This window comes from Agelaius phoeniceus, chromosome Z (genome assembly GCF_051311805.1).
Source record: "Agelaius phoeniceus isolate bAgePho1 chromosome Z, bAgePho1.hap1, whole genome shotgun sequence".
Classification (NCBI taxonomy): Eukaryota; Metazoa; Chordata; class Aves; order Passeriformes; family Icteridae; genus Agelaius; species Agelaius phoeniceus.
Window position 1 is genome coordinate 8,134,982 of NC_135303.1, and position 18,953 is coordinate 8,153,934.

Here is an 18,953-nt window from a genome sequence, read left to right on the forward strand (position 1 = left end):
CTGATCACAAAGGGCTCAGAGCCCCATCTGCAGCTAGCTGTTTATGCCCAAGACTTTGCTGATGCCATTTGGCTTTTGCCCCCGTTTTTTCCTTTCTTGTTGGGTTTCTGGATTCTTTGCACATCTCTTTAGAGCTCTGTAGGCAAATCTATTTGTGACTACTTTTCCCAGTAGTTGACCATGGCCTTTGCCTAAGCAGAAAGACAAACTTGCAGAGCTCCAAGCGCTGGGGGGTAGAAGGCCCCCAGTGTTAGCTAGGTTCTTCCTGGACAGAGCCCTGCAGGGAGCTGGTGGACTCCCCATCCCTGCAAGCCTTTCAAACAAGACTGGATGTGGCACTCAGTGCCGTGCTTTAGTTGAGGCGTTAGGGCACGGGTTGGACGCCATCATCTCAAAGGTGCCTGTCTTCCAAGGCACTGATTCTGTGCATCGGTGACTGAGGCAGCTTTTCCTGCAGCCCTGGGAAGAGCTGCAGGGGCCCTTGGCCGAGGACGGCCATCAGGGCTCATGGAAAAGAAGCAAAGGGCTCAAGGCGAAGGCCGAGAGGCCCGAGCTGCCCCAGGCCGAGCCTCATGTGCTCTTCCTCCTCAACCTGCACCCTCTGCGCTGCCCTTTGCGGCGCCGGGGCCTCCTCTCGCTGCGGGGCTCCAGGGCGCGCTGGGGGCCGGGCCCTTCGTCTTCGGCAAGCGCCGGAGCCTCGGAGGCGAGCGGCTGCTGCTGTGGCCGGCAGGGGAGAGCTGCGGCTGCGGCCCTGGGCACGGCCAGCTGCTGCTATGGCCGGCTCCTGCCGCGGCTCCTGCCCTGTGCGCACAGACACGGCCGAGGGCTGCCTGACAGCTCCCTGCCGCTCCGCAGTGGGCCCAGCCGGGCTGCTGCTCTCTGCGGCCTCTGCCCGCCGCTGCCGGCCCCGCCGCGCTGCCGCCTGCCTCTGCCGCAGCCGGGCCCACACGGGAGGCAGTACATTGCGGCCGGCTCGGAAAAGCCCTGCCCGCAAAATGCCCGCCACGGCCTCGGCCTCAAGGCACGGGCTGCCGCCGTCCTCGCAGCTGCGAGCCGGCCCGGGCCGCCTGCCGGCCTCGGCCACAGCTCCCACCTGTGTCTCCATGGCCGCGGCTGCTCGGCCCAGCGGGCTGAGCACAGCGAGCGCCAGCAGCAGCAGCTCCTGACGGGCCCAGCCTCTGCACGCTCCGAGCCCACCCTCCCCCCGAATTCCAGCCCTGAGGGCCTTGGCGTCCCAATGCATCCCCTGCGGGCAGCAGAGTCGGCCGCTGAGCTCAGCCCATGGTGACACCACCAAGTGACCAATGGAAAATTCACCAAATCCTCAGCAGAGACAAGACAAAACTCCCATGCTGCCTGACAGCCTGAAGCAACTGCCAATTCCACCACATTCCCTCCGTGTGAGAAAAGAGACTTCTGCATTAAAGCAGAAAAGAGTTGTCTAAAAGGAGGCCAGGAACAACCAACAAAGTTCTTTGGACTCATGTTTCTTCTGGCTGTTAGAAAGACCAAGAAAATGCAAGCTTTGCTTTTCTGACACAGCTCTCTCTTCGTCATGTGGGATAGCCAGTGCTGATGTGCACGAGACTTCCAGCTGATGGAAGGCACAGGGACCAGGATGCAGCAGGCACAGTGCCAAGCTGACACAGGGATGATCTCTGCCAGTGGCACTGAAGGACAAGAGTTTGCAGGCAGGACAGAAAATGCCTCTTGCTTTCACCTCTTCTTTCAGTGCTGCTAAGAATGTAGCCTGCAGCAAGCTGCAACACCAGAGCATGGAGCCCTTTTTCCAGGCAGGGCTGCATCTACTGCAGGGGCACAGAGAGCCCAGCAGGGATCAGACACAAAGCAGCAGGCGACTGAGGAGCCCCTGGGGTGGCAGTGAGCAGCCTCGGGCTCTGCTCACTGCTGGTGCCATTTTCCATTGAACCATCTCCCCCAGGACTTCTGTAGAGCTCTCTATTTCTAAGCCTTTGCTCTCTTGAGGTTTTTTGCTTGTTTCCTACACCTTTCTTTCTCTACATTTTCCTACCCTGTCAACAGCAGTCTTTGTCCACAATTGGCTGTAAAATATGAGCAAAGCAGCTGGCAACAGCAGTGCCTGCAATCCTGTGGCTCAGGAATTTTTATGCCAGAGCCCTGCCTGTGCCTTATGCTTGTCGGCACCTCCTCTTCTGGGCAAAACCTAGTCATCGGTGGAGTTTTTTTTGCCTAAGAGCTCCTGAGAAGCCAATGTTGTGCTACAATTCTCATGAGTGTATCCGTTCAGTTGATTGCTGGGAAACAGAAAGTAAGGCTAGGCTAGCAGAGCAGCTGGGAGCTGGTCACTCCCTGCAAAGGGCTGCTCTGTGATGTGAGAATACCACATGCCAGGATGGGCAAGAAGGGTAAATGTGTTCAAGTTGCAGCAGGTAATGTTTGGATTCACTCAGAGGGCAGGTAGGGGTGGTGAGCACTGCAAGATCCAGCTGCAGTCCCCATCCACATCCCTTTCAGTGCTGGCTTTAGGCTGTCTGCAGCCTGGCTCCAGAGCGCCCTTGGGGGCTCCTGTGGCTGCCTTTACATCCTGGGTGAGGATGCCCAGGAGCCGCTGAGGCCGGCAGTGGGAACCGGGGCTGGGGCTTGTGGCCTGGCAGGTGCGGCTCTGGAAGCTGGGACATGCCAGGGCATGGGTCACAGTCACTGGCCTCAGGAGCCCTGGCTAGCTCTGGGATGTTCCAGAGGCAATGGCAAGAGCGGGGAACCGGCTAGGCTAGAGTTTTGCCTGAGCCAGAACCTCTAGGCCAATTGCCTAGCAGCGAAGATCCCTGGAGGATCGACGAGGACCAGGCGAAGGAGGCAGAAGAGGCTCTTCTGCAGTGTAAAATACAGCAAATTTATCAGGAGAGGCAGGGGAAAGGCACATAGACACAAACACCCTAAAAGCAAGCAGAAGTAAAAAGCACTCCCAGCAGCCCTGTGCACGGGCTTTTAAAATCTTTCAAAGTGGAGGGTGGACACCATATAGTAACCAATAAGCGACTCTCAGGGTGTGGTTTCGAGGGCCACAACAAATCAGAACAAGGGGAGGAGAGAGGGTTGGGATAGGGATTGGATCTTAGGGTGAGGGACAGGGAACTTTCTGGAACAAAGGGTAGGGTTTGGGCTGATGGATGGGGCAAAGGGGCCGGGTTGTCTTGACAGACAGGGAAAAATCCGGGAAGGAGGGAGGGGATTCCTTGAGGGACGCCTGGGTAAGAGGGCAAAACACAGGGGAGAAACTAACTGTAGTAACTCAGGGGGCGCTTGAACATAGCACAAGATAACAGAAGATTTGACTCAGAAACTAACACACTGCAACACAGACATTCAGGCTTTTAGCAGCCTAAAGGTGGCACTATTAGAAGCCGCAGCAGCTGGTGAAAGCCATCTCTCTCCTTCAGGTTCTTGCTGCGTGGGAAGGGGCTGCGAGTTGTGGTGGCTGCACTCCCCCTTTGCTGGGAGGGTGATCTGTACCAGGGGAGAACAGAAAGCTGCCATGGTGAGCAGAAGATGCTCAGAGCATTACAGTTGAGAGAATGGCACTGCCCCTGAAGTGCAAAAAGCTTGAAAGCATATAGTTCTGTGCAGAATCACTGTACAAATTTTCTCTTCTAGAACGTGCTGATTTAAGTATTCTGTAGATGAATACTCTGGGTTTTACAGAATACATGGAGTTTTTTCTTAAGGTTTTTTGGGAGAACTCTCAAGCTTATTTTTATTTGCATTTTGCATCCAGCATGTATACAGATTTTTTTTTAATTGTTCCTTTGTAAATACTTAGGGAACAAATACCCAAGCATTTTTTAATCCTTTGAGATATTCTGATTAATATTCTTAGAAAGAAAACCTTGTTGAACAAGTGTGAAAACGGAGAGGGAAAACAGTAGAAAAGTCTTTTAGAACAGGGCATGTAATAGGTAGGTTCTGTATCCAAGGGCAGAGACCTCAGAATTGTTTTGCGTTGTTCATTTGAGTTACTCATGGCAAGCTTGCATACCAGCCCCTATCTTGCCTCTGTGCTCTCTATCTGTTTTTTCAGAGCATCTCTAATTCTGTCCACAAATTTGATAAAGCTTTCATCTACTCCTTGTTGAATATTCGACAAGTGTTGGGTAGGGAAAGAGTCATCTGGGGTAGGTAAGAAGTAAGGAGGTTTTTGCTGCAAGTGCCACATCTTGTAATGCTTCCTTAGCTATCAGCTTGGTCAGAGTTTCTGTAAATCCCCTTCCCCAGCCAGCTGTTCAAGCGTAAAATCTGACTTATCAGCATTTGTAGAATATGAATCTGATAATGTTTTGAATTGTCTTTTCCAATGCCTTTTCCATAAGATATATTCTGCTGGGGAAAGGAGGCAGTGAGCAGTATTTTTAATGTGATGAGGTACTAAAACATGTGCTGAGAACATAGCTTCTAGGAAATTTCTAAAAAGATGTGAACTTCTGCCATCTTCTTTGGCTATATTTCTTAATTGTATGAGTTCTTATTTGAGTTAGGCTCCCATGTCTTTCTATTAGTGGGGTCGGGCGCAGTGGGGGCAGGGGAAGCCGTGGTAGGGGTAGGAGAAGCAGCAAGAAGGGTGGGGGGAGCTGACTCCGTGGAAAGAGGCACTTTTGCACTTGCAGATAACGCACAGGATGCTGCAGTATTCGTGTTTGGCGCGTCCAGGCTGGGGAAGGGGGGACCACTGGAACCCTGCAGGTGCGGAGGTGGTGGGGGGAAGCGGCGAGAGATTGCAGGGAAAGGGGCAGAGGATGGAACAGCGGCAGAGCTGGGACCAATGGGACCCGGAGCCGGAGGGCGGAATTCCAGGGAAAGATTGTTATCAGTGTGATTAGGATTTGAAGGGAGGTTGTCTGTCCCTGCTGCGGGAGGTTGCAGGGAATGTGAGCTATCTCTGTTGGCTTTCTCTATGGCTTTAGTTATAATGTGGAACATAGGAATGAACTGAGTTACAGAGAAATCTTGGTTAGTTTGGAGTTCTATATCGTGTTCCTGACTTTGTCCCAAAAGAAGTCTTTAGTAATGATGTCTGTGTTAGTATCTAGAAACTGAGAAAAATGCATTTTATAAATTTTTTCAGGTTAGTGTTTGAAAGATTACATTTAGAGAGAGAAAAGTTGTTAGAAGATAGGATTTCTAGGATTACTAAGTATAAATCCCTCTCTTTCTGGGATCCTTTCAATGTACAATGTTTTGATCCCATGTTTTCCCGTTCCCTACCAGCAGACAAAAGGACAAAAAAACAAAAAGAAAAAAAAACCCCAAAAAGGATACCCAAGATGCCCGTGATAAAAGCTCTTTTAAAACTTACACTTCTTCAGCTGGGTGTGGGTCAAGGGTCTGCTGGAGGCAGTCTGCTGTTGTCAGTCTCCTCGAACACTCGTTCAGATGTCAGCTGTGAGGGTCAACTGACTCCCCCCCTGCAGAAGAGCCCTGCTATAATGGAGGCTTTTCTTCAGGGGTCCTAGCAATCTGAAGGCAATAAGGATTTCAAAAGAAAAGCTGCTCCAGAGTTCCTTCTGTTCGGTGTGCCATTTATTGCGACCTTTTGCTGGGTTTCGGGGTGTTTCCAGCAGGCGGCAGCGGCCCAGGTAGCGCAGTCCGGGTCAGGACAGACTGTCCGAGCTCCCAAGCAATTCTTAGCTGCAGGCCACCTTAGCAAGATTAAGTGATATCAGCTCTTTAGTGACTATCAGCTCATTGTGATTGCAGCCCTTCAGCTTGCTAGGTGCCTAGGCAGGCAGACACAGGGAGAGAGAGGAGAAGTCTGTGTGGGGTTCCACAGGAGCGTCTTTATTGATTCCTCTGCGGAGTTCCCAGTGACAGCTGTTCTGCCCAAGCTGGGCAAAAGCAGCTCTTTATCTAGGGTAGAGGAGTATGAGGAATTGTCCAGTAGAAAGGGTTAAAGGAAAGTGACTTATAGTCTTACAGAGAGATAAGCAGGAGTCCGAAGGCAGAAGAGAGGGGCTTCTAGCCCATTCCCCATGACTTGGCATTTCCTGTCTTAGGCTTCTGCATGCCAGGGAGCCCTTGCAGGCCCTATGCCTGCTACATTGCTTATCATCTGCCCAGTCACAAGTTACTGCAGCTGGCAAAAACAACCAGTCTGTCCTTACGGCCAAATAATAGTTGAGTGCCAGTGCAGGGACCCACCGTCTTCACTGACGGCTCAGGAAAAACAGGGAAGGCTATTGTTACCTGGAAGGATGCGTCCGGATGGCAAGTGCTGGAAGGCCACGTGTCCGGCTTGGCCCAATTGGTTGAACTAAAGGCTGTTGCTATGGCATTCCAGAAATTTTCTCAGGTGCCTCTGAATTTGGTCACTGACTCTGCCTATGTGGCAGACATAACCAAGCATTTGGATTGCTCACTTCTGAGAGAGGTCAATAAGGCAGCTTTTTTTCACTATTGAAAGCCTTGTGGTGTGCAATTGAAACTCAGGTTCATTTGTATTCCATCCTGCACATGCGGAGTCTCACCACTTTACCAGGTTTCATAGCAGAAGGTAATGCAGGCCTGACAGGTTGGCTAACCCTGCATGGGTAGCGCTTCAGCCTGACAAGATTGTGCAAGCCAAAGCATCGCATGATTTTTTCATCAAAGTGCACCTACTCTGCAAAAGCAATTTCAGTTAATGTTGACTGAAGCTCATGACATTGTCAGTTCCTGTGCTGACTGTCATGGACTTGCTGCACCTTTACCAGCAGGGCTGAACCCCAGAGGCTTAAGGGGCTTGGACCTTTGGCAAATAGATGTTACTCACATTGCCGAGTTTCCTATGTGCATGTGTCTATTGACACCTTCTCCTCTGCTGTGACCGTGCTCACAGGGGTTTTCAGGTGAAGGAAGAGACGAGAATCTTGACTCCATGATCAGAAGGCTCGATTTCTTATTTGATTATATATATATATATATATAGATATATATATATTACATTATAACTATACTAAAAAGAAAAAGAAGGACAGGTTTTCTCAGAAGCTAGCTAAGTTAAGAAGAGAAAAGAAAAGAATGATAACAAAGGCAGGTCTCTCGGACTCTGTCCGAGATAGCTTGGTCCTTGATTGGCCATTAATTATAAACAGCCAAGATGGGCCAATCCCAGGTGGACCTGTTGCATTCCACAGCAGCAGATCAGCATTGTTTACATTCTGTCTCTGAGGCCTCTCAGCTTCTCAGAAGGAAAAATCCTAAAGAAAGGATTTTTAGGGAAAAGATGTCTGCGACACTCTGCCACGTGGGCATCTGCTCAAAGGGGTTGCGACGTGATTGCCCATTGGAGGATGGCTTTTGCAGTTTTGGGGCTACCTTCTTCTGTGGAAACTGACAATGGCCCTGCCTTGTCTCACAAGAAAACACGTTATTCTGTATGCTTATGGGGAGTCTCACATAAACTTGGTATTCTGCATTCCCCAATGGGTCAAGCTATTGTTGAAGGCGCTCATGCACTTGAAGTATGTTCTGGAAAAATGTAAAAGGGGAATGCCGGGAGAGACTTCACACAGTCGACTAGAAAAAGCTTTATATCCAATTAATCACCTTACAGTGCCAAAGAATTCAGAGATTCCTGTAATTCTGAACCATTTTCTCTCGTTGAATTCAGCAGGTGAGACGCACCTGCCTGGAGCCAAGGTCTGGATATGGGACCTTGCCACCAAGAAGTGGGAGGGCCCGTGCCACCTTATCGCCTGAGGCCGCGGGTATGCATATGTCTCCGCAGGTACCGGGGTACGATGGATACCTGCAAGGAGTGTTCACCCTGACTTGCAACATCAGAAACAGAATGTGGCCAGCAGGCAACCTTCAAGCAGTGGCCAAAGTGCTGACCATCAATCATCAGTCTTTGAGTGATGATCAAGACACCAACCATCAACAAGCTGAGCCCTCTACTAGTGGGGAATGAACATTTTCTCTTTTCTTTGTTTCCAGAAAGAGATTGTTGACGAGTTAGACTCCAGTGTTACCAGCAGATTAACAATGTTACTATACTAAAAGTTGGTAACTGACTTTTAGAATGAATAGTTAAAGTTTATGGAATGTAACAGAATAAGTATGAGATCTCTTTGACCATTCTGAGCCAATGTCTGATTGAGGTTTTGATTGATAACTGATAAAGCTCTGGAGCTGTGTTTATCCTCTTTCCTGCAAGGGATCGCACAGGATCAAATAAACACCACCTCCTCCTCTAAACAAAAAGGGGGAATTGTGAATATCCTCAGTTCAGTCGAAGAAAGAACAGAGATAATTTCTCCCAGGCCAAGCCTGGGAAAAGAATTAAAACAATTATTATCTCTCCTTCTGTAACCCTTGTTTATAGATATGGTTCTCCAGAGTGTGCTATTCATAGTTCACCAACAGTGTGAGAGGTTTTTACTTTGAGACCAACCAAGTCCCGCCTTAGCGAGTCACATTATAAAAGACACACTCCCTTGATTCAATTGCCTTCTGATTCAGCTTCTGAAGACTGGAGTCTTTCATTCCATCTCTGACTCAGCAGCATCAGTGAATTATTCTACTCATTCATCTGGAGGCTGCTGAGGCAGCAGCAATGCAGTTCAATATCAAAGATTTGTTATTGTTTAGGCCACATTATGAAATCTCTTGATTATCCGTGTGCAGCATGATTTATTCCTTCGGCTAATATCTCTGCTCTTGGTCAGCAGCTATGGATTGTAGGAGACATTTTAGATCACAGACTCTATGGTTTCCATCTAGGAAAAGTGATACTAAAAAAGCTTTGATATTCTCCACATTTTGTTATTTTAAGCCATCTAAACCAAGAATCACTTTTGCCTAAGTTTTTGTCTTTGCTCTTCTGGGCTGCTCCAGGATTGTATCTGAAGGCTCGTCAAGTCTGTGATAACCAGGTATCTAGAATTTAGAGATCTATAGTTGAGAATATCTAAATATTCTATAATTTAGAACCAGATATCTAGAATTTATCTGTAGTCTCAGCACAGCTGTCTAATATTGTTTTACATGCAAAATGTCCACAATATGACCCAAGACCTGCAGAACATGCCCTTTGGGACATGCAAAGAAAAAATTTCATATACCATTAAAATTGATAACAAACACTCTTAGGCAGCTACAGAAAGTCTTTATAGTAGGACTGCATCTTCTTTGCATTCCTTATTTCCCCCCATTCCTTTTTTCCACAGGTGTATTGTAGTTAGAGATTTAATAATTTCGGGCTGTACTTTAGTCTCCTATGTACATACTGTCTATTGTTCATACTGTCTATTACTACTTTTGCCCATGCCTTCAGGATGGTAAGAGGAACAACTTGGAGCTACTGAGAGCATTCAGCTGTTTATTGCAACTTACAGAATGAATTGTAAGATGAGAGAGCAAGTGTGTTTATGTACATCTTTGTATATGGGGTTTAGTTACATAGATTGATATCTGTATAGGTATAGGCCTCTTTTTAACCTGTTTCTCTGCTCTGCTTCCTCCCTCCCTTCCTGCTTTTCCCCCTGTGTCCCCTGTGTCCCCCGTCCCTGTGCTGGGTCCCAGCTGGTGGCCGGGCCGGGCGGAGCAGCACTTCCAGCCCCGGCTGTCCCTGGAGCGGTGGGAGCTGCCGCTGGCCGCAGGCACTGTCCCCTGAGGAGCTGCTGGAGGACGGTGAGACAGAGGGGGCTGAGGGGACAGAGGGAGCTGAGGGGGCTGAGGGGACGGTGACCCTGAGCTGCTGCTGGGGCTGAGGGCTGTGGGGCAGCCGAGGGCAATGGTGGCACTGAGGTGACAGGGAAGTGGCACAGGCTGAGGGGCTGGCGGGTCTCAGGGGACGGGATGGCTGAGAAGGGACTGAGGGAGGTGAGAGGACTGTGAGGGGCTGAAGAAACTGAAGGGGGCTGGGGCTTCACCAAGAGCATGGCGGGGTTGAGGGGATGGAGGAGGCCAGCAGGGAGCACAGAGGGCTCCGGGACTGCAGCTGTGCCAGGCCTTGGAAGCAATTCCAGGGCCTCCACTTTTGCCACAGCTGCAAGGAAGGCCTTGAGGAGAGCCAGAGGAGCTGAAGGCCGGCAGCAAGAGCAGTGAACGGGGACCGGCTGCTGCCAGCCAGGAGAGAGCCCAGCTGAGGCCACAGGCCCGGCGAGGCAGGCTGGGGCTGAGGCTGGCGTGGGCTGTGGCCGTGGGCAAGGCAGCTGTTGTTAATTCAGGTTTGTCCTTTATCAACCCTGTTGCATAGAAATCACTTTTTTACAGCAGAGACTTGTGGCAGCAGCTCTCTTCACAGAGAGCAGCAGGCACAACTTCCCCAGGAAAAATCCTGGTGAAGTTGAGAAAGCTCAGAGAAGAAGAAAAGCAGTTTCTACTTGCTGCATCTGTTGTTTGGCACATGTGTTACGTGCAATGTGTTATGGAGAATGTTTACCCAAAAGGGATTTGTTAATTGGAGACTGGTGATGGTGTTTGGATTGATTGACCAATTAGGTCAAAGTTGTGTTGTGACTGACTGTAAGGGCTCATGGGTTTTTCTTTAGTATATTTTACTATTAGTATAGAATAGTAGTATAGTATAATATATATATATGTATATAGTATAGCTTAATAAAGCATTTCTTCAGCCTTCTGAAATCATGGAGTCAAAGCTCACTATTCCTTGCTCAGAGGACGCGCTGCTCCTATAGACTAAATGAAATTCCTAATAGAGATGAGAATTTGGCAATTCAGGCTGATTAAAGGGGAAGTTTTCTGCTATGGTGGAAAGACAATCTAGATAACTGTTTGCTGTACATCGTGGAAGGGGCTTTGCAGTTTAGGATGAAAAGGAAAAAGACATTTCTCTTCAGAAGAGTCTTGAAAGAGCTTTTTGTATTACCAGAAGCAGCTACACTGATATTGACCAGTGTGGAAAATGGATTTGTAGAGAGTTCTCAGGGCCTGACAGAAGGCCCACACAGTATGCATCCATATGCAAACTTTGAGATAAGAAATGCTGCCTTAGAAATGCCATGGAATAGGACAGATATTGTTGAGAGAGAAATGGAGCTAGAAAAAAGTTTCAAAGGATGGTCTTGGTAAATAAGACTGGATACTTTGGAGGAAAAGAATTATGAAAGATGCATTGTTTTAGGACCCACAAGGTGGGTGGTTTTAGGTGATTTGCTTTAAGGCATCTACAGCATGGTGTGGCAAAAAGCTGATAGGCCAAGAAAGGCTTCTAGGAAATAGTCAGCTTTTGATTGTGGTAGCGTCAATTAGAACATCTGTATTGTCTCACCCCTCTCATGAGATTGAAAATGGAATAGAAGTTTTTAAAACGCCTCTCCACTGCCCCATCTCTGGGTCAGAAAAGGGTATTGTCCAACAAATTGGTGTTCCCATGTCAGGAGCAAATAACTTGACTAAACTGTCTGACCTAAAAGCCCTGAGGTAATTTTTGTGAACTGTTGCTGAGAGAAGCACAAATCCCAGGATCATAACTCTTACAAAAAAGAGAGAAGTTGGATTTCTACCCTTGTCACTGGCTCGATCAGGATGGAGATCTGACAAGGACTTGCCTGTTGTTCAACATCAGGTGAGCCTTGGGAAACATGTTAGGACACAAGATGTCCAATTTACCTCGAGCTTTTTAGAAAAACCTCCAAGATCCAGTCAAATCCAATTCCTGTAATGATGCAAAAACCGAGTTAAAAGACTTAGTATTATACATTCAGAAGTAGTTCTCAGCTACAGATAAAACTTCCGTGTTTTCACTCCCTCTTTGGGAACTTTTAGGACCAAAACTATACAATGCTTTTACCATAAACAGAGATCAAACAGCTGCTAAGTTGCATCTGGTGTTTGGTATGATGGATGATTGGTACGTTTAAACATTCTACTAAACCCTCCACTTCCTCGGCTGCGTCTGCGCCTCCCTCCAACACTCAGGCTGAGTCCCCAGGTCCCCCTCTGCTTCAGCTGTAACTCAAGACCCTGACATTCAGCCTGGGGCTGTGACACCTCCACCCCTACCACGGCAATGTGCCCCCAACTTTCACCATTTTCCAAGCTGTGTCTGGGTACCCCCTCTGCCCCCCCAGAAGGTGAGAACTCCTTGCTACTTGTGAGAAAAAGTGAGGGGAGAGAAAGAGGGAAAAAATTCTCAAGACCAGTGTCTCTGCTAGCAAAAGGCAGGATTTCTCTGTTAACATTACAAAACAAACAGGCTCCAGTTGCTGTGAAATTCCTCCAAGACAGTCTGTAATTTACAAGGTTGTGAGGCAGGAAAAGAACAAGTGAGAATTCTAGCGATTCTGAAGAAGTTAACATATTACATGCTAATCCTGCAAAAAGAGAAAGAAAACCCACTTTACCTTCTTTTGATTTAGGAAATAATTCAAAAAGACTGACTGATTGGGGTAAGGTGAGATGTAAAGTTGTACAAGATAAAACCGTCTCCCAAGTGATCCCAACTTATTACCCCCAGGGGCATGATGCAAACTAACAAATTCCAAATTAATTTATTTTTAAAAAAACTTTTACCATGAATACACTTGCACAGGAAATGTATTCACAACAAAAACAAGACTTTTTTAATCTAGGCAAGGACAGTAATAAAATTCTTGGACTTTCAATTCTTCCATCTGTTGTCTCAGCAAATTATAATGAAGAGCTGATGATTTCAGCTCTTACTTACAATGCTCCAATGGTAATTGAACCAAAACCAGCAATAGCTATCACTATTACACTACCAGTGAATAGAAAGAAGTAAGTTGTATGCTGAGAAATGCCTTTTGAGAGTTCTGGCCCGATGCCCAATGTCCTTTGGATAAAACATGTCAGCAATGAAGGGCCAGAGCTGACGTGCAGTCTAACACACCTTGGTCAAACCGTTCGTATTGCAGGTATGCTGGACACAGGGGCGGACATCACTGCGATTTCTCGTGCATCCCGGCTGTGCAATTGGAATTTGGTGACAGCCATGGGTGCTCTCGCCGGAATTGGAGGAGCTGTCTTGTGTCTGCAGAGTGAACTCATGATTACTGTTACAGGTCCCAAGGCAAGGACGGCAACCATCCGTCCCTTCGTGGTGCAGAAGCCCATCACAGTACGGGGGAGAGACGTGTTGTCCCAGTGGGGAGCAAAGATAGAAGTGGATTTTTGACAAAAACCACAGCAACGCCTGCCACTCTGAAATTACCATGGAAAACCAATCAGCCAATTTGGATTGATCAATGGTCTCTTGAGCAGAAAAAATTGAATATTCTCAAAAAATTAGTAAGTGAACAACTACAAAAAGGCCACATCAAACTTACAAAGAGTCCCTGGAATTGCCCGGTTTTTGTCATTCGTAGGAAGACCTATGATTCCTGGAGATTGCTTCATGAGCTGAGAAAGCTTCATGAGAAAGATCAACAAGATCATAGAGGACATGGGGCCTCTGGAACCTGGACTTCCCTCTCTTTTGATGATTCCACAAGACTGGCCTCTTGTTGTCATCTCTGGATGCTGACAGAGAGAGAAACAGACAACTTTCCCAGGCATTGTCCTAGGGAAGTTGTGAGAATGCTCAGAGAAAGAATGAAAACAATTCTTATCTTAATCTCTGCACCTGGTATTTGTGAACACATGGAATGTTTGTACATGTTTATGGAAAGATATTTTTCCAGAAGATGTTGTTCCTCATTAACCAGTGGTGTGAGGGGCGTTCAAGTTCTGGGTGAACGATCTAGCCTATAAATATGTGAAGTTCCTAATAAATCTCGCTTTATGCTCTCTGATCCTAGGAGTCAATGTCACCTTTCTTCATCCCTTCCTAACTCAACAGTGACAGTGTACCACAGCAAAACCCAGTCTTAAGTAAGAACTGTGTGTAAGGTTTCATGGGGTCAAGTTCATTGATTTGAGTATAATGCAAATAGTAATAGAATAAGGGATGGATAATGTCTTAGGTTGGAAAATGTGTCTGGGAGTATGTATTCTATTGCTGTCTGTTAGAGATAGGGCAATTATCTTCTGCTAATTGGGCCACCTGTTAAAACCAGGTGGGACAGTTTTCTTCATCTCTTCCATAACCAATCCTCCCTCCAGAAAATATCTTCTGTTAGTGGGCCACTGAATCTCACTGTATGACTGAAAAAATTGCATCATCCCACTGGAGATGCTCTACCCAGGGGAAGGACCCAAGCATTCCTACCTGGATATAATCTGAGATTTGCAACACCACGGCAGCCTTTTCCCACTAGATTCCCAGAAGAGCAGCTTTCTTTTCCACCAGATTTCCAGAAGAAGACCAAGCGCATCTACACCACCACTGGCCCTTCAGAGGTAGACTCCACCCTTCTCCAGGATCACTGCTTGAAAAGAAGCACATCTGCCACTCCAAGAAAGCTACAGCCACCATGTATCTTTGGACTGCTCCCAACACCCCAACCAGCAGAGTGGCAGGGCATATGCTGACTCTGTCAGTAGCTTGTTTTCCTACTAGTGCATTTGTATTTTAATTTTCCTAATAAAGAATTACTATTCCTGCTCGCGTATCTTGGCCTGAGAGCTCCTTAATTTCAAACTGATAATTCAGAGAGAGGGAGTTTGCATTTTCCATTTCAAGGCAGGCTGCTTCCTTCCTTAGCAGACACCTGTCTTTTCAAACCAAAAGACAAGGCCATGACATTCCACAAGAGGAATCACTGGTGTAGATCTCATGGACCTCTCCCAATCCTATTAAAGTATTGAAATCCTGGTTTAGAATAGACAGGGATGAAACAACTTTGAGAGACAGAGACTAAAATGGCTTCTGATTGATTTTTTCTTTAGGAATGGGGAAAAGTACCCAAAAGGTGTTGTTTTCTAACGTTTTAAAATATAGTGCATCAAAATGAAAAACGGCAATAAAAAGAGTTGTACAAAGAAGTGCTTTTGAATTAGAAACACAGAAATGTGGAGATATGAATGACATTTTCCTAAAAATATGAAATTACAAACCAATATATACAGTGAACTACAATAGAAAGGGAGGGAAGAGTGTACTTTATTTAGATCTTCTTGGATTGCTGGAGTATTTTCCTTCTGAGGAGAAGCTAGTATTTCAATGAAGAACTCTCTCACATCTGATAATTAAATATGCTTCTTTCTTCTACTGCTGGGTAACACATCCCGGCTGAAAGGAAATACTGAAGGCAAAGAACTGGTTCTGCGTGGTCTGAACCTGAAGGATGAAGAGCCAATAGCAGCTCTGTTTCCTGTCAGATGGTAGGGCATGTTGCTTGAAGGCAGGGTAAAAGCTCTGTTTCGTCTGGTGTGGGAGGATGCATGCATGGATGGCCCACTATTGGTTCTTGTTGGTATCAGGTTGATGGCTGGTTCCATTGATGACCCAAAACCTGTTCTGCATGGCATTGCACCGGAGGCTGTGTTAGTATCAGATGCGCTGTAGACGTCTCTTGCCGACGCTGCTACAGTAGAAAGAAACCGACTCAGGCTACAGTAGTGTGACAGCCGACAGACCCTATACTCTGTGTGGAAGCGACTCAGTCTTCACTTCGTCAGCCAGCAGATCCTATGCTTTATAAGGCGCTGAGCCCGACATCTAGGTTGGGATAGTGGCCCTGATGGCTTCCAGCGCTGCTGGCCTGCTTGCGAGGGCGTATCCTGCCGAGGCCGCTTAGGAAACCGGCTCAGGCTACCGTAGGATGGCGCCCAACAGAACTTCCACTCCCTCTGGAAGGGACTGGCGGCGACTCAGTCTTCACTCCGTTGCCCAGCCGATCCCGTACACCATCAGGCGCCAGGCCCGACAGGCAGCGATAGCGGCCACATTGGCTTCAAGGGGTGCTTGCCTGCTGACCCGGATGCGTCCTGCCTGCGCCGCAGAGTGAACTGACCCAGGCCACGGTAGTACAACGACTGACGGAACCCGCGCTCCACCTGGCGCCGACTCAGTCTTCACTCCGTCGCCCGGCCAATCCCGTGCCCCCTCCGGTGCCAGGCTCGACCATCAGGCTGCGATAATGGCCCCATTGAGTTCAAGGTGTGCTGGGTGGCCCGCCCAGACGCGTCCTGCCCGCGCCGTAGAGTGAACCGACCCGGGCCACGATAGTACGACAGCCGACGGAACCCTCGCTCTGCCTGGCGGTGACTCCGTCTTCACTGCATCACATGGCCGATCCTGTGCCCCCTCTGGCGCCGGGGCCGACAGTCAGGTGGCAATAGCGGCGCTGCTGGCCTCAGGTGTGCTGGCCTTCTGGCCCGGACGCATCTTGCCCGCGCCACAGAGCGAACCGACCCGGGCAACGGTAGTACGACGGCTGACGGAACCGACTCTCCGCCTGGCAGAGACTCAGTCTTCACTCCATCACCCGGCCAATCCCGTGCCCTCACTGGCGTCAGGCCCGACAGTTAGGTGGGGATAGCAGACCCGCTGACATCATGGGGTGCTGGCCGGCTGGCCCGTCCTTTTCCCGCCTGCGCCGCATAGTAAACCAACCTGGGCCACGTAGTATGATGGCTGACGGAACCCGCACACCTCCTCCCGGCAACTCAGTCTTCACTGCGTCGCCCCGCCAATCCTGTGCTCCATCAGGCACCGGGCCCCACAGTCAGGCAGACTCGCTGGCCTGACGGGGTGCTGGCCTGCTGGCCTGGACGCGTCCTGCGTGCACCGCAGAGTGAACCGACCTGGGCCACGGTAGCACGACGGCTGACTGAACCAGCGCTCTGCCTGGCAGCGACTCAGTCTTCATTCCATCGCCCTGCCGATCCCGTGCCCCCTCTGGCACCGGGCCCGACAGTCAGGTGGTGATAGCAGCCCCGCTGGACTCACGGGCTGCTGGCCTGCTGGCCCGTACTTGTCCCGCCCGCACCACAGAGTGAACTGACCCGGGCCACGGTAGGACAACAGCCAATGGAAGCCGTGCTCTGCATGGGTTCCATGAAGACTAAGTCTTCACAGCGTCGCCCGGCCGATTCAGTGCCCCCTCCGGTGCCGGGCCCGACAGTCAGGTGGCAGTAGTGGCCCCGTTGACTTCAAGGGGTGCTGGGCGGCCTGCCCGGACGCATCCCGCCTGCACCGCAGAGTGAACTGACCTGGGCCACGGTAGTACGATGGCCGACGGAACCCGTGCTCTGCCTGGCAGCGACTCAGGCTTCACTCTGTCGCCCGGCCGATCCCGTGCCCCCTCCGGAGCCGGGCCCGACAGTCAGGTGGCGATAGTGGCCCCGCTGCCCTCACAGGGGATCTGGCCTGCTGGCCCGCCCAGACGCGTCCTGCCCACGCTGCACATTCACCCGACCTGGGCCACGGTAGTACAACGGCTGACAGAACCCGCGCTCCGCCTAGCGGCGACTCAGTCTCCACTGCGTCACCTGGCCGATCCAGTGCCCAGTGTCCGGTGCCGGGCCCAATAGTTAGGTGTCGATAGCAGCCCCACTGGCCTCACAGCGTGCTTGCCTGCTGGCCCATACGTGTCTCGCCCATGCCGCAGAGTGAACCGACTCAGGCCATGGTAGTACGACGGCCGACGGAACCTGCACGCCCCCTGGCAGTGACTCAGGTTTCACTCCGTCGCCCGGCTGATCCCATGCTCCCTCCTGCACCGGGCTCGACAGTCAGGCGGCGATAGCAGCCCCGCTGGCCTCACGGACTGCTGGCCTGCTGGCCTGGACATGTCCCGCCTGCACCGCATCTTGAAGACCGCCCAGGTGTGGGCAGAGTGCCTTGGACTGTCTTGCTGAGTGGACCTCGGCAGGACAGGAGAAAGAATTTTATAGATAAGATACAATAAACAACCTTGAGAATGAGAAATGAGGAGCTCTGTCTCCTTCTTCAACTGCTGGGCAGGGAAAAGAGACTTTCTACCTTTTCCTGTGGTCACTCTGACCAGCAAGAGACCCTGAGAGGGAGCCCCCAGTTGGCCTGGGGGCTGCTGCTGGTTGACAGAGCAAGCAAGAGTGCTGCTGGCCAAAGGGTGAGCTGAGAATGAGGATTTTTCATGGTGACCCCTTCATGATTGATCTTTCCTTTTATGGAATTTCTTCTAACTAATTCTACACATCATAAAAAAGTTATATTTCCATGCTTTTACACGTCTAATCTTCATGTTCTTGGCTGTTTCTATTTTCCCCTTCAGTTCCCTGTGTGTTGGGGCTGGCTTCCCTAGGGGGCAGGTGTATCAATGTCCTGGTCCCATCCTCTTTTATTGCTGCAGGAGTGCTTGGGAACACTTCAAATGGTCCTTTCCACTTTTCTTTAAGTGCCTCCTTGCAGTACTTTCTGACATAGACACTGTCCCCAGGTTGATGAGGATGTACCAGGGCATCCAAAGTCATCAGGGATGCTCATACCCAAAGTTTCTGCAGAGATGAGAGCACTTTTCACAAAGATGGTAAGAAAGGACTTCGATTCTCATTTCCTATCACATGACTGCCTCTATCTGGAAGGCATAGGATCATGGTAAGGTCTTCCATAGAGTGTTTCACGTGGGATGACTTTTTCTTTAAAAGCCACTGGAATTCTGATCTCAGCAGTGGCAGGGGAAGCACTTTTGCCCACTTTAGTGATGTTTCCTGGAAAATTTTACTCATTTCTCTCTTTCGACTCTGATTTTTTCTCTCAGTCTTGATGCTGGGATAAGACCTCCATGGGCAGAGTAGGTCTCATTTAACTGCGAGTGTTTTGCATAAATTTTGTACGCTTTCAGCTATGAAATGAGAATCTTAATCTGCTGGCATTCCAAAAGGAATCCTTAATCAGAGTACTATTGATTTTTGACTGGAGGTCTTTCCCTAGCTTTGTTGATGGGACAAGGAAAAGCCTCTGGCCATGCAGAAAATGTGTCCACTAAACCCAATAAGTATTTATATGTACTTTTTATTAACTCAGAAAATTGTCCTTGTTGTTAATATCTGGTACTACTTCCCTGTTTTGGGATCCCTAAGGGCAGTCTTTTGTAAAACTGTGCATTGATCTATAAGCAGAGTTTACATTTCAGTTGTCACCGTCCTTG